We start from the raw sequence: 13,867 nt of genomic DNA, 5'->3' as shown, positions 1-13,867 counted from the left end.
AGCTAGAATGTCAAATAAAGTCAGTTTTGGGCTATTTCAAATAAGCTCTTTAAGGATTACATTTTAAATAATAAAACGATATAATGATCCTTATTGAGAACTAAATAAATAAAGGAACATTAAAGCCTCCGATGTCCAAAGCTAAACACTGGATTACGTTCAGGAACCGATACTAAAGTAAAGAGGTTAGTTTTCAGGAAACATTTCCTGATTAATAAACTAAAAAAAAAAAACTTCCTTTGACCTCTGGATAAAAATGAACCCCACAGATCTTTGTCTTTATTTTGTAGACACAACCATCAGGAGGATGCTGTGTTTTTACTCAGTAATTAAAGCATTAATTAGCTCTCCATCCTCCCCAAGAGGACGTCAACAGGATGTTGATTTTATATCAGAGTCTAAGATCAAATAGAGTCTTCAACCTGTCATCACCAACATCAATGTTTAATTTCTGGTGTATATAAATAAAATACAATCTTAACTGTCCTGCAAAGGGCTAAAGCTATTTTTAGTTTACAGCAGAATTTACCAGGAATAAAGTATGTATGCAGGAATTTATTCCCCAGGATTACTTAACATGATGAAAAAGTTTAAAAAGTATTTTTTTTATTTATGCAAAGATGGTGCCTGCAGGAGGAGGCAAGGCTTTATAGAGATTAATATAAAATATCTGAATCTATTACGAGCATCCCGGACATGTCCAGACATGATGCCTAAACCGTCCCATCTGCCGTTTTTCCAGCTACTGTAGCTGTTTTCAAGATCTGTGCCGTAAATTAACTTTAACACAAACAGATCAAAGTTTCAGAGTGCAAGTCTGGGTACAGATTCTCGTTTCAAAAATATTACTTACCTGAAAAGAAAAATAATACACCGGACATTCTAATTATCCTTTATCATTTTAATATTCACTCAATGAAACACTAAACATGATTCATTCAAGTTTTTCTGCCATTATTCTGTGGATATATCATCCAAGATGTGTAAAAGGAAACAAGTCCTGACTGGTCCGTTCATGGACACAGAGCTGGGCCGCGTTCAGGAAAAGTGGCGCCGGGTTACACAGATTACATCATCACCCCATGACCTCACAATAGCGGTCCCCACAATGCTTCTTTTACAGCACGCACACACAGACTGACCCTGCCTGTTACCACAGAGGAATGCACCGTATGAACCGAAGAGAGGAGATGGAACCAATCTGAGCTCGTCTTCCTCTCATTATCAGTTTTTTGCTTACAACACACAGCTCTCCTCCCCCACTGTGTGCCTCTTCCTATCAATCAATATTTCCTCTTTCTCTGCCTCTCTGCATCCATCAATATCCTCTTCAGCCAGCGTGGGAGGGGCGGAGGTTTCCATTTTAGGTCTTTAGGTCTGTGAGCGCACATTTCCTGCCTCCCTCTCAAATACAAAGCAGAATGACCGAAGACATAAATAAATAGAGCTCAGATAGATCCGTTCTGGATCAGGAGCCCAAAGAACAAAGTGACCCTATATGTGTGGCTCTGGTTAAATATCATGTAAACACTGGAGGGCTCAGGAGAATAAAAGGTCGCAGTTAACCTGAATAGTTACTATGATTTTCTAATAATCTTACTGATGGTGGATTTTACCTTTTTTAGAAGATGATGCGGGGATTTGCCCGTTTAAACCAAGCATAGACTGTAAATCCTGGGAATATGGAGTGCATTTTCTTCCATTATGGTTGCAAGCAAAGAACATGTTTTATAGACGGGAATTTGAGGAAAATCCAATTAAGATATGAAACTTTAAAAACTCTTTAATAAAAAAATTGTTTTGACAGTAATTTTGTTTTTTGTTTTTTAGGTTTTAGTTTTCGTAATTTTTATTTTCTTATTTTCTGCTTTCACATTCCATCTTTCAGAGCGTTTTTTTTTTTTCCCATTTAGAATTAAAAAAAATGTTTTTCTTTTTTATTCTTTTTTCAAATAGCATTCTCCAGATCACGTTCTCTTCACTTCTGGGGGTGGGCTTTCTTACGGAAAGAGGAGAAAAGGTGTATTTCTACTGGTCTGCATGCATGTTAAGCCCCTATCACACCTTGACGATTTAGCCAGAGTATGCCTGACGTATGAAAAATCTGGCAAAAACGCTGGCATACGCTGGATAAGTTATGGGTACACTTTGTATAAGTTAATGTATCGACATACAGCGACGTATGCCAGCGTATATTTCCTACATGGGCCATTAGTTACAGGTCAGTTATCTGATGCTTGACATACATTAAGTGTAATTTACTCATAAGTCATGGTATCTAGCTTATCCAAAACCTATGAGTAACTTGTGCATAACTGATGCGTAACTTATCAAGAACTTCAAGATGATAAACAGCAGCTAGGTTAATACCTCAATCAAATAAATCTCTTTATGCAGACTGGGCACACTGGCTTGTGCATTATTTCATGGGCATTACGCTGCCTTGCGTTATGCACAAGTTAGGATTTTGTTGGACATAAGTTCTGGATTTGTTATGAATATGCTATGCATACGCCCAAAATTGAAAAAATAAATAGAAAGTTCAGCATATGCCAGCGTTTTAGGAGATTCTGGGACATCAGGCATACGCTCGCTAAATCGGCAAGGTGTGACAGGGCCCTGAGCAACAACATTGTTGACCGTTTGTATCAGATAAGATCTAATGAAAAATTTAAAAATTGTAAATTCTGATAATCCAGCATAGTTACTGTCAAAACCTTTATATATATATATATATATATATATATATATATATATATATATATATATATATATATATATATATATATATATATATATATATATATATATGAAGAAGATTTCCGTGGTTTAATTTCCCGATTGCTTTTTTGTAATTTCCATTTATAAAGCATTATCAGTGCTTACAAAAATAATGAAACAAAACTCACTCCATACTCTTATATATACAGATTTTTTTTATTATTTTATTTGGTTAATCAGTCCACAGATTGATAAGGAGCTTCTAGCTCATTGTTGGTGTTAGAGCTCACAGAGCTGCCAGGTTGGACTGCACAAAATAAGGGAAACAACCAATCATGAGAATGTTGTTAATTATTCATAATATTATGGCATAATTAGCTGAGATTAACTCAAACTCCTGAGCTTTCTTGTTTTCCATCAGGAGATGTTCCTACACCTCCCTGAGTTTCAGCATCTTGGTCACTATAGTCTATTTCTTGTGGCATCCTAAGCAGTTAAAGTCCATCCCACCGTTGGAATGTATCAATGTATTATTGGTTGCATAGCGGTAATGCATAACCATTAAAACTATTAACCTAAAACAGTTTGGTATCAAAGCAAACCTTTCTGAGCCATTTGATAACACTACTGGCTGGCGGTTTGAATCCCAAACAAATAACTCTTTGTAGTTTCTATGTTCAGCGTCCTATGATAAGAGGGGTGACCCGTCCAGGGTGGTCTCCAACTTTAACCCAATGACTGCTGAATATAAGAACCAACTGCACTGCAACCATGCACCTGGTCCTTCCATGTGGCTTTTACAGGCAACTATCCAGTGTTTCCTATCAACAAAAAATGGCTACCAAAGTCTCCCCGTCCATCTATGAAAATAGCAGGTGGGTAACAAGGATCACAATGTAGAATACCGATTTTGTTTTGCAACAAACAAACAGCTGTGTTGTGTTACCATTTTTAATGGGAAAATAAAGAGTTTATAGGAGCTTCAACCCAAATATTGTGGCCTTAAAGTTCCCACAGAGCTACAGTGTAGATCTGTGGAATAGACTTCCTACAGCAAGGCAGCTAGCTGGAAACTAGGCCTGCCCTGATCTGATACTAATATCAGAATACAGACAGATAGCTGCCATATAAGAATAAATCGCCCATTCATGGAACCATTCTGAGACTGGGGTTTGAACCAGCAACCTTCTCATTGCAGGAAAACTCATGCATGCTGTCACTGTTACCCCCAAGTTGTGTCCTGGTGTAAGAAGCTTCATCCATTGGTGGTCAGAGGGCCCCATCTGTCAGTGTGCTGCAGGGCAGCTGGGGTTACGGGCTGAAAATTGTGATTCTCCTCTGCACTAACCACAAACATGTCGTACATGTTTGGCTCCAAGCTTTCATTGGTTTAATGGCCATTACTGCTTATTTCTAGCTTGCAATGATCGTAGTGTGCACCAGCTGTAACTTTGTTTTCCCTTTGATGTGTCGGCAAACCCACTTCAGGTGAGTTACCTTCACATAAAAGCCCTAAAAAATGTTGGCTGTCTCTTCTAAATTGTAACAAAGCCAGTTTATTATTTTACTTTGATTAGATTGTGAATACAATGAATCATCGATGTCTACAAAGAAAAAGCCTCCTTTGTAAGCCCCCAATGAAATTTCTTTATTAAAATCAAAACAAAAATGAGCTTCAGGAAATGTCAGAAACATCTACAAACATCTACAGTCCCAGCTTGTTAATGAAAACAGAACTTCTTACTGTATTTTTGCTAACAAGATGCCACGGCTAATTTGACTCAATATCTGCTTCCTGGTGCGTAACTGCCCTTATTTCGTGTTTGTTATTTTACCAAAGTAGTTCACATGCAACAAACATAATCGTGTCTGTAGGCAGGGTAGCTTCAGCAGTATTTAACTTGATGCAATCATAAGAGAATTTACTTTTCTCAACTATCCCATGGTTCTGGCTAATCACCTAGCATCTCAGGGTAACAATGAAAGTTTACCACATTTGTTAGCGACTTAAACAGCTTTTAGCATGCTAGCTGCGCAGAGGAGAAAGTAAGATTGTTCACCAGCTTAATTTAAGGCATATTTTATTTTTATTGCGATCTTAAAGAATAAAAGAGACTAGAAGAAACGCCACAAATGGTGTCATTTCAGGCCAGGCCAATAGTAGGCAGTAGGGTTGCCAAAAGTATCGATACTCAAAAAAGTATAGATACTGAAAAGTTGTATCCGGATACAATACTCATTTTCAAAAGTATCAATACAGTGCTACCACCAGAGGCACCTAAACAGTCATTCATCTTATGAGCAGAATAGAGGAAAATGCACTTTCTGAACACTGTGTGGTTGAATAATTCTGTGCACTTTTCGGTTTCAGACTTTTTTCTGTAACAGGTCCAGCTGCTGAGAAATAGTTTTGTTTTTTAACTGGTTTGGCTAGTGTCATTGTTATGTGTGCAAAGCATAGCCCAGGAAGGAACACTTAATTTTAATTTTGTAAGCTTTTTATCAAGCTTGCTTAATATTGTGCACAGCATGCAACCTCAAAATATTGCTTATTGTATTTATTTATCTATTTATTGTATTTTGTTTATTAATGAAAACATTTCTGTTGAATTCTGGAGTCTTCGTTTTTATCCTTGTGGTATTGAAAATGACATCGAGTATCGAATATTTTCCTTAGCATCGGTATCGAGTTGAAAAGTTCAGTATCGTGACAACCCTAGTAGACAGTATGCATCCTCTGACTGCAGACAAACTCTGAAGATTCAACAGTCTCCTAACGAAGGCCAACTGCGTTTTCCTTCTGTAAACGACAACAGAGACAGCAAGGTTTCTAAAACCTTCTATTCTGATTCCTGTTTTGAGATTGTTCGATTATAAGAGAAGTAATCACGACAAGAAACTTTTACTTTAATTAACATATTTGGTTGGATAAACAAAGCCCTATGATAGATCTCCATTTTCATAAAAAAAAAATAAAAAAACATTGACTTTAATCATCTTCAGTCTGACTATGTTGATATCTAATTACTAGCATAGGTATACATTTATAAAACACATCATGGCTTTTAAGTTATTTCTGGGTACAGCAGTGATAATGCTAATATGAGCAATTTCAGCTTAGCGGGCCAATATGAACATCACCTCCAACATGGAGAAAAGATTGGGATTAATTAGCAAATAAACTAAAATAATAAAAAATAAAAAAAAACATGGTGAGAATCCCAAAGAGTTGCAGGATTTATGCTCTTAGATTAAATAATCCTAATATAATAAAGTAAATTCACGTTTCTTTTGCTCTGTAGTTCTGTAGAACTCAATCATCCAGCTCACCTGTGAGCTTGTTGTAAACAGTTGATAACTCATTTTCTATGCAATGTTTCTCAGTAAACATGACACGCACCTGAGTGAGCCGAATGCAGGAGGGGTGTGTGTGTGTGTGTGTGTGGGCCTTTAAAAGACGCCAGGAAAAGTCAGTCCAGATGGCCGAGGAAGATTAAACACCATCTGCCAGAGAGCACTATGGACACACACAGTGGAAATGATTTACGGCTCCTGAATAATGACTTCTCTCAAAAAGAAATGTATGATTTATTTTTGTTCGATATTGGGACTAATGCTCTTGTTCTGTGGTGTAATAAATAATTCAGCTTTTTGTTTTAGGAATCCATCAGGAAGAATGGAGCCTACCGAGGGGATTAGGACCCCAGCATTGGTTTCAACTTCCCAACCGACACTATGTTATGAGAAAAAGATTGAATGAATCATGGGAAACCAGGTACTGGACCATAAAAGGATTGAAATAAAGGACTCTCTTAGAGCAGAAGAACTGCTGAGCTGCACCATCTTAAAGAACAAGAAGAAAGCCTGGCTATTCAGAAGGAAGGTAGAAATATTAGCTTTTTAAGTTTTCTTCAAAAAGATGGGATTCCTAAGAAATGAACTTCTGACTAACAGCTGATGCATGTTTGGAAACCTTAACGAGAGCAAATGAAGCCAATTAAAGTTGCAGGGAATTAAAACCCACGACAAGCAAAAAAAAATGCCTGCAAGGCTGTAATTTGTTCGCATGTGTGGTCAGAGTCGGCCTCTCCCATAGAGAATACGTGACCTCATCCTGATGAGACATGACACCATTTCTGCAGAGCATCCCCCCCTGAACACAGAGGCACAGAGTGGAGCTGCAGCAGATGGCAGCAGATGTTTGTCGGCCCCTCAGAGGGCAGAGATGTTCCTAATGCTGTCTGGAAAACATTTTCTGCCTCTCTGAGGGATTCGCTGAGTGTTTGTGATTTAGCTGCTGACTCAACGCTGAGCAGTAAAGACAGTATGTCAACTAAATGTGTTCTCGCAGTCATTTCCGACGCGCTCTGATGAGTGCGTTCACGCCCAGCAGACCCCGCTGTGATGTGGGCATTTGTGTGTGCGTGCTCAGGAAGCATCAAGGTGCGTCTGCGTATGATGCTTTGCTAAAATCACTGCAACAAGGGAAAGCTGAAAACCACAGAAGTCCTCAGAGGGAGAGTCAACAAACGGGTGTTTGGGTCGAAAGGATTTCATTTCCCTCCTACTTATCTTCTCCATTATTCAACAAAATAAAAACTAACCATCAACCATCGCCCTGTTAAATGCTACGATGCATGCTGCTATATTATCTATTACATTACATTGCAAGATTAAAAAAATAAAAACATGCATTTATATTTCTATTGCATCTTTTTTGTACCTTTCACATAATTTTATTTTTCCTTTTTATCCTTATTGCTTATTCATGATCCATACAGGCACTGAATGTGGACACTTTCATTGTGCAAATTGCTGAAAAACAAGCTTTTCTGATTATGCATAAAATACATAAATTATCACATAAATGGGTCCATAATTAATAACAAATTGGTCTATTCATACATCCTTACTTAAAAAAATCTGATAAAGGGTAAAAAAAAAACAAATTTTAAGCAGCATTGTTGTTTCTATCTCATCAAGTCCTTATTATGGACTAAATAAAACAAAACTGATGGTTCTTTTCCATACAAAAGAAAAATTTGTGCAACTTTGCAGCTCCATAAAATGAGTTTATCAAGCAACAAACGCAGATCTAAAGACGCAAAGTCATGAATGCTTTAAAGCAGCAAAGTTGATTCATTTTGCCCCATTTCATAATAAATGAGTTCAACTACATATTTCTTTGTGGCCTTATCTCTAAACTACATCTGATGAGCTAACTGTGCATGACCCACTTTGAAAATCAAAAACAAAGAGTGCGAAATGAAGAAACTGTGCATTAAAACCGGGTGTCTTGATCTTGAGAAAGATGTAGAGCAGAGGATGAAAGATCTGATACCAAAAAACCCGAAGCACAATGTTTCACATACAGCTCTAGATCTACAGACATGATCACGGTACTAAAGGTCCCCCAACAGTGTGTTCAGAGGTCGCACTGCCTGGTTGGGATGTGATGATGGTGTGGGTTATTGTTACCGTCGCTCTGCCTTGAGGAACATCCAGAGATCATTTCTTTCTGACTTTACTTGTGAGCAAATCTAAGTGAACATTTGAAAGCTGTGCAGCTTCCTTCAAAACAGTAAATAAAAGATAAGATCCTTTCAGTGTCGGCTTTAGACTTTTTTCCTCTTTAACAGACAGAGGAAATAAAATGTGCTACCATTCGCCATTATTAGAAACACATGTTGTGCAGTTAGGAGGATCTTCTGTGAAGCTTATCTCATTATTTTACTCTGCATAGAAAGCATTCAAAGGACTCCTGCTAGAGCTGCACCATAGCATTACATCATCCAACTGCAACACTTTCCCTAAATATTTCAACCATGATGTTAACTAGTTTAGATTTTTCATTCCATTGCAATCACCCCACTGACCCCTGTGAGCTGTTGCATCTCTAATAGAAAGACTTATTTATCAAATGTGAAGAAAAAGTGTATTAAGTATTTATAAACAGAGCCTGGAGGTGTTTAAAAGCCTGCAGATCTGTTAGGACACTAAAGCAGTGAATATCAGCTAACAGCAGTAAGGAGCACCGTCTGCCTCCAGCATCACTGGCTTTTATAAACTGGTCCCTGATGACAGGATGCTGTCGCAGGTAACAACAAATGGGGCCCTGTTTTCAGACAAACACTACAAGGGGTCAAATGGAGCCCAGATTTAACAGAGTGAGGTAAAGACCAACTTTAACTATCTTACAAAGGTCTGATGAAGCATGACTAATAAAAAAGGGACCCATAAGGTTCATTGACATGTAAATACCTTCACACGGTTCAGCCTGGATTTGCCAGTAGGAGTCATATCAGTCAACCTCACTGGGGACATAAATATAAATCCCTAAATGTGAGGAAACAAAGGGGGTTTTCTGTAAAAATCAATTAAATCCTCTCATGCCTTTGAAGTATGCGTCACTTTTGATGCACTCCTGCCCTGAATAGTGAATATTTACTGCTATGTTACTTTTAGCCCAGACATTAACTTCTTACAGCTTCTCAGATTTCTAAAAGTTCAGCTGACCGTCAAACACTACATAATAACTAGGGGTGTAAATAATAAATTGTTTTGTATCAATGCATCGATCCAAAAGCCGACGATCCGATGCATCGACACGTCCGCAAGAGTATTGATTCATGTTTTTTTTCCCTCCGGTCTATTTTTATCCATTTGCTCCTGGGTGTAATTCTCCCTCCTGTGCTGCGGTGGCGCTAAACCTATTTTGCCCTCCTACCTCGCTTCCTGGTTATACTCTTACAGCAGTGTGTTGCAGTGAGCTTGACACAGACATTTTTAAATTATGCTCAATATTGAAGCGTGGTCTGTGCTACACACTGTGGGTCTAGATACGGCCGAGGCGGTGAGGAAGTGGGGGCGAGTTTAGTCCGACGACGGAGGGACATGAGGGCCAAAAAGAGCAGAGATCCAGGTGGAAAAAGGGTCCCAGCGTTCTCGCGCACCTCGCTCTTCTAGAGGGTCAAACTTCACGAGTTGTTTTCTGCAATTTCGGTCATAAAAACAAAACAAGCCGGCCTCCTGTCTGCTGCACTGTCTGCGGTCAGCTACAATTTGGGAGAGGAGCAGCGGAGCGTCTGTAGAGGGGGCGGGACGTTGACACTCTGGAGCCGAGGTATTGCATTGCACTCATTGCACTGATTCAGTGCAGTATTTTTTGATGCAACTTTTTTACTTCTGTTATTTGCTGTTGTTTCTAAAAAAAAAAATGCATAATGATATTACAGCTTTCATTGATTTATTTCAAACTTGAAACTTTGTTTAGCCTTTAAGGTCTAAAAAAAAATAATAATAATTTAAAAAAAAATGTAACCGATTAATCGAATCGTATCGTGGTGTATTCTTGAGTATCGAAAATAATCAAATTGTTGGGTCAGGAAATCGATACTGAATCGAATCGCCATGATTGATATGATTTCCACCCCTAGTAATAACTAAATATAAGGTAAGTTAATCAGAAAGCAGCTCTTTCATTCAGGTTCAGGCATTCGAAATGCTGAGGTGAGTGTTTGGATAGTGTACTGTGACATTAATAATATAGGTCATTTTCATTATTTATGACCAGATCATCAACATTAGGCAATGAAGCCCAGAAGGTTTTCTCCACTCTGACTTTTCCTAATGGAATCTGTTGGGACATTTAGTGGCCAAGGCTTAAAAAGCCTTAAATATTAGAAGCAAAGTAGAGAGAGATGGGTATCATTCTATATAATCCATTGATCCATTATTATGTCTACTGAAATATAATTCGAACGAATCTCCAGTCATTTCAATATTTTCCATTTGTACTTAGTTGTAAAACTTTAAATCTTTTTTTTTTTTTTAGAAATCTCAAATGATAATATCTATTCTTCTTTATGTTGCTGTATTGAAGCGTACTGCAGAAGTTAGCTGTCACTAACCCCAGTAAACGCACTGCAGCTGAAGAGATTATAAATATAAAGGACAATAAATAATATCTCATGATTAAAATTTGAAAACTTAAAAATAAAAAACATATTTTACATTAACTTAAATGCAGGTACTAATCCTAGATGTCTAGAGTGATATTCTGGCCCCTCCTTTGCTTTCTGCAAAGTTTGTCCAAAGATTAGATCAAAGCACAGGAACTCACTAAGGGCATAAAATCACCTGTTTTATCATTACACAGTATTATATGGTTTGTCTGTTATGATGACATCGATGATACTCAGTCGTGAAGTCTGATATCAGAATGACGCCACATCATTTACTAATATAAAGTCATTATTAACTTCTATATCAGTTTAGCCAAATAAAAAAAAATCAATACTCATGGAAGCATTGGGCATTTAAACAACAATAAATATAGATCATCTGTTCACATTCTAGGACTGCAGCTCTCCAAAGAATGACAACATGGGCTTATATATAGTAGGGCTGCAACTAAGAATTATTTTGCTAATCGACTTGATTATTTTTTCGATTAATAACCGGATACCCAAAGCTCCTCAAAGAGATTTTTTACAGAATTAAGCCAGATAAAACTGACATGGGATGTTCTGTCAGCTAAAGGCATGTTTTAGGGTCTATAATCCAATTAACGATTAATGGATTACTAAATTAGCTGACAATCATTTCTATAATCAATTACTCACAATAGATCAGATCAACAGTTTCAGCCCTAATAGATACAGCGATATAGAGCTCTGCAGTGTTGCATCCAACAGATCACATCCATTTTAACCCTTCTTTAAATCTGTTCAAACCTCTCAGCGGTTGCAGTGAGCTTTAGGAGCAGAGCGTCACTCTGAGACGTCTAAAGATCAGATGTTGCTCCTCTAGATGCAACTGAGGAGAACAGTTAAAAAAAAGCAGCATGCACACAAACACAGGAAGAAAAGCCTGATTCAATATACAGAAATTCAGCTTTTCAGTTGCTGAACAAAAACTAGTTTATTAATGTTAAACTAAAGCAGCTAATAGGAAGGTGGGAATTAATCTATTCTATCTTGACCTCAGACATTAACGTATGATTAAAAATGATAACAACAAAAGGGAAAAACAAAGTGATATTCTGATATAAATCAAATTTCAAAAGATCTTAGCAGATCGATAATCTAAGCATTTTTGGAGCCACAGCTGCAGGGTCAAGATTTTCTGCATCGTGACACAGAAAGAAAACTGCCTCATTACCTCAATTTAACCAACGACACAAAGTGTCAGTGGGAGTAAAAGCAGTGGAACAGCAGAAATCACTCATTAACAGCTCGCTAACATATTCACACACACACACACTGCTCTGATCCACCCATCCAGCTCCTCCTCTGAGGTAACGAGAGCTCCGCTCTCCTCCAGCAGCCGATCTATAAGCCATCTCTCCTCTGAATTTAAAATCAATGCAGCAGTCTGAGCCCGCAGACCCACCGACTAGGATCATAGCGGGCTTTGGCTTTATTTAGGTGGAAAACATCAGGCAGCTGGACCTACATGAGCTACCGACTATAAACCAGGAAAGCTTGAGGGCCTTTTGAGCGAAGCATTGGCTGCAGAAGCAGAAGGTCAATGAAGACCAGGAAAGGGATTGAATTTTAGGCTCCAACATAAAACCTCCCTCAGAAATCAGCAGCAATGACAGACGGCGTCTGATGGGATCGGAGAGAGTCTGGTTCAGAGACGGAGGCACAGCGTCGCCGTAGGGATGGGCCATTTAAATCCATTTTATAGATTAATCAAATTTGCCGTTTATGAAGATCTAATTTGGGGAAAATCTGGAGTTTTGTTTTCAGCAATGCACCGTCTGGTCTCTGACGTTCTCTAAAACTGATAAAATAGCTCATATGCAACGCAAGAGAGCTCTAAGGCCATAAAACAATCTGACCCTGGAGCCACAGAGGTGAGCTTCACCTCCTATCCTAATCATTTGGTTTTAATGAAGGCGACTATTTGCATCATAAACATGTGGGGATTTCACCATTGGAGGAAGTACCTGTTAAAATGCTTCATACATAGAGTTGAATATTACCTGGACTTCACGTTCAGCAAGACTGATGTTAAACTCAACGAGCTATTCTATTCATTAGAAATATTCAGAATTTTGAGGGGAAAAAAAACAAAAACAAAACACCTAAACATCTATGGGCATATTTGTAGCATGTAGATAATGCAAAGAAACATCTAAATAAAACCCTAATCACAATTTCCACTAAAATGCAACATATATATAAAAGAATTTGATGCATATTAAATTTATCCTTTTTAATTGATCTTTTTTTTTTCACATTTTCTAAAGCCTATTCCAAATTTCAACTAAACCTTCACTTTGTTTCTAACAAGTCTCACCAGTGAGATAAGTTAATGATATTTCTGTGATTTTCTATTCTAGTCTTATTTATTCAGACCTATTTAAGGCAGTAATTAAGACAAAACTCTAGAACTATGACACTTTTTTATCCATAAAACATAATTTACCATTAGAGATTAAGTTGTATTAGGGCTGAAACAATTAATCTGATTAATCGTGTTTAATTGATCATTGAAATAATCCTTAACTAATTTAGTAATCGATGAATCATTAACTGGGGTATAGAGACTCCAAAACATGTCTTTAGCTGACAGAGAAACCAACTTATAGCAGTACTTATACAAAGATTGTAAAAATATATAGAAACATTTTGCATTTAAGTTAAAAAGTACTTTTCGTCTGTCAATATCCTCTATTCAGAACTCCTCAAGTGTAAAAGCTTTAGTCTGATTTGGTAGAAAATCATCTTTAAGGAATCTTTTGCCAATAGGGGGTTTTCAGGTGACGTCACGCTCACGTGACTACTCAGCACGTCTGCCATATTGGGTGGCAGCCTTAGGCAGTATTGACAGTGAAAAATGGTGAAAACGTGTGTAATTGTTGGTTGCACGGCCCGTGGAGGTGGAGATCAACGCTCTTTCTATCGCATACCAGCCGTAATCGTGAATCAATGTGAAAAAACAAAACAGCTATCTGAACAACGCCGTCACCTATGGCTGACACGGATATCCAGGTCCGATTTGGACGGTGCTAAGCTGGAACACGCCAGAGTCTGCAGTGCTCACTTTGTCACAGGTAATTAACTGTCAAGCATTTAAAACATGTAAGAATATATTAATAATAGGGCTTGGGCGTCATGACGTATTACTTTCCGTG

At 37.8% G+C, this 13,867-nt stretch overlaps 1 protein-coding gene across 1 annotated transcript in view; it reads right to left on the bottom strand.

The window, feature by feature from the left end:
• Window positions 1–13,867, bottom strand: part of rps6ka3b (ribosomal protein S6 kinase, polypeptide 3b) — a 100,640-nt gene that overhangs the window by 57,088 nt on the left and 29,685 nt on the right. The window lies entirely within an intron of this gene.

Source organism: Cyprinodon tularosa, unplaced genomic scaffold (genome assembly GCF_016077235.1).
Source record: "Cyprinodon tularosa strain WSP-4 unplaced genomic scaffold, ASM1607723v1 ctg533, whole genome shotgun sequence".
In the NCBI taxonomy this organism is placed as follows: domain Eukaryota; kingdom Metazoa; phylum Chordata; class Actinopteri; order Cyprinodontiformes; family Cyprinodontidae; genus Cyprinodon; species Cyprinodon tularosa.
The sequence above is the reverse complement of the archived record's forward strand: the minus strand, read 5'-3'. Positions and strand labels throughout refer to the sequence as shown.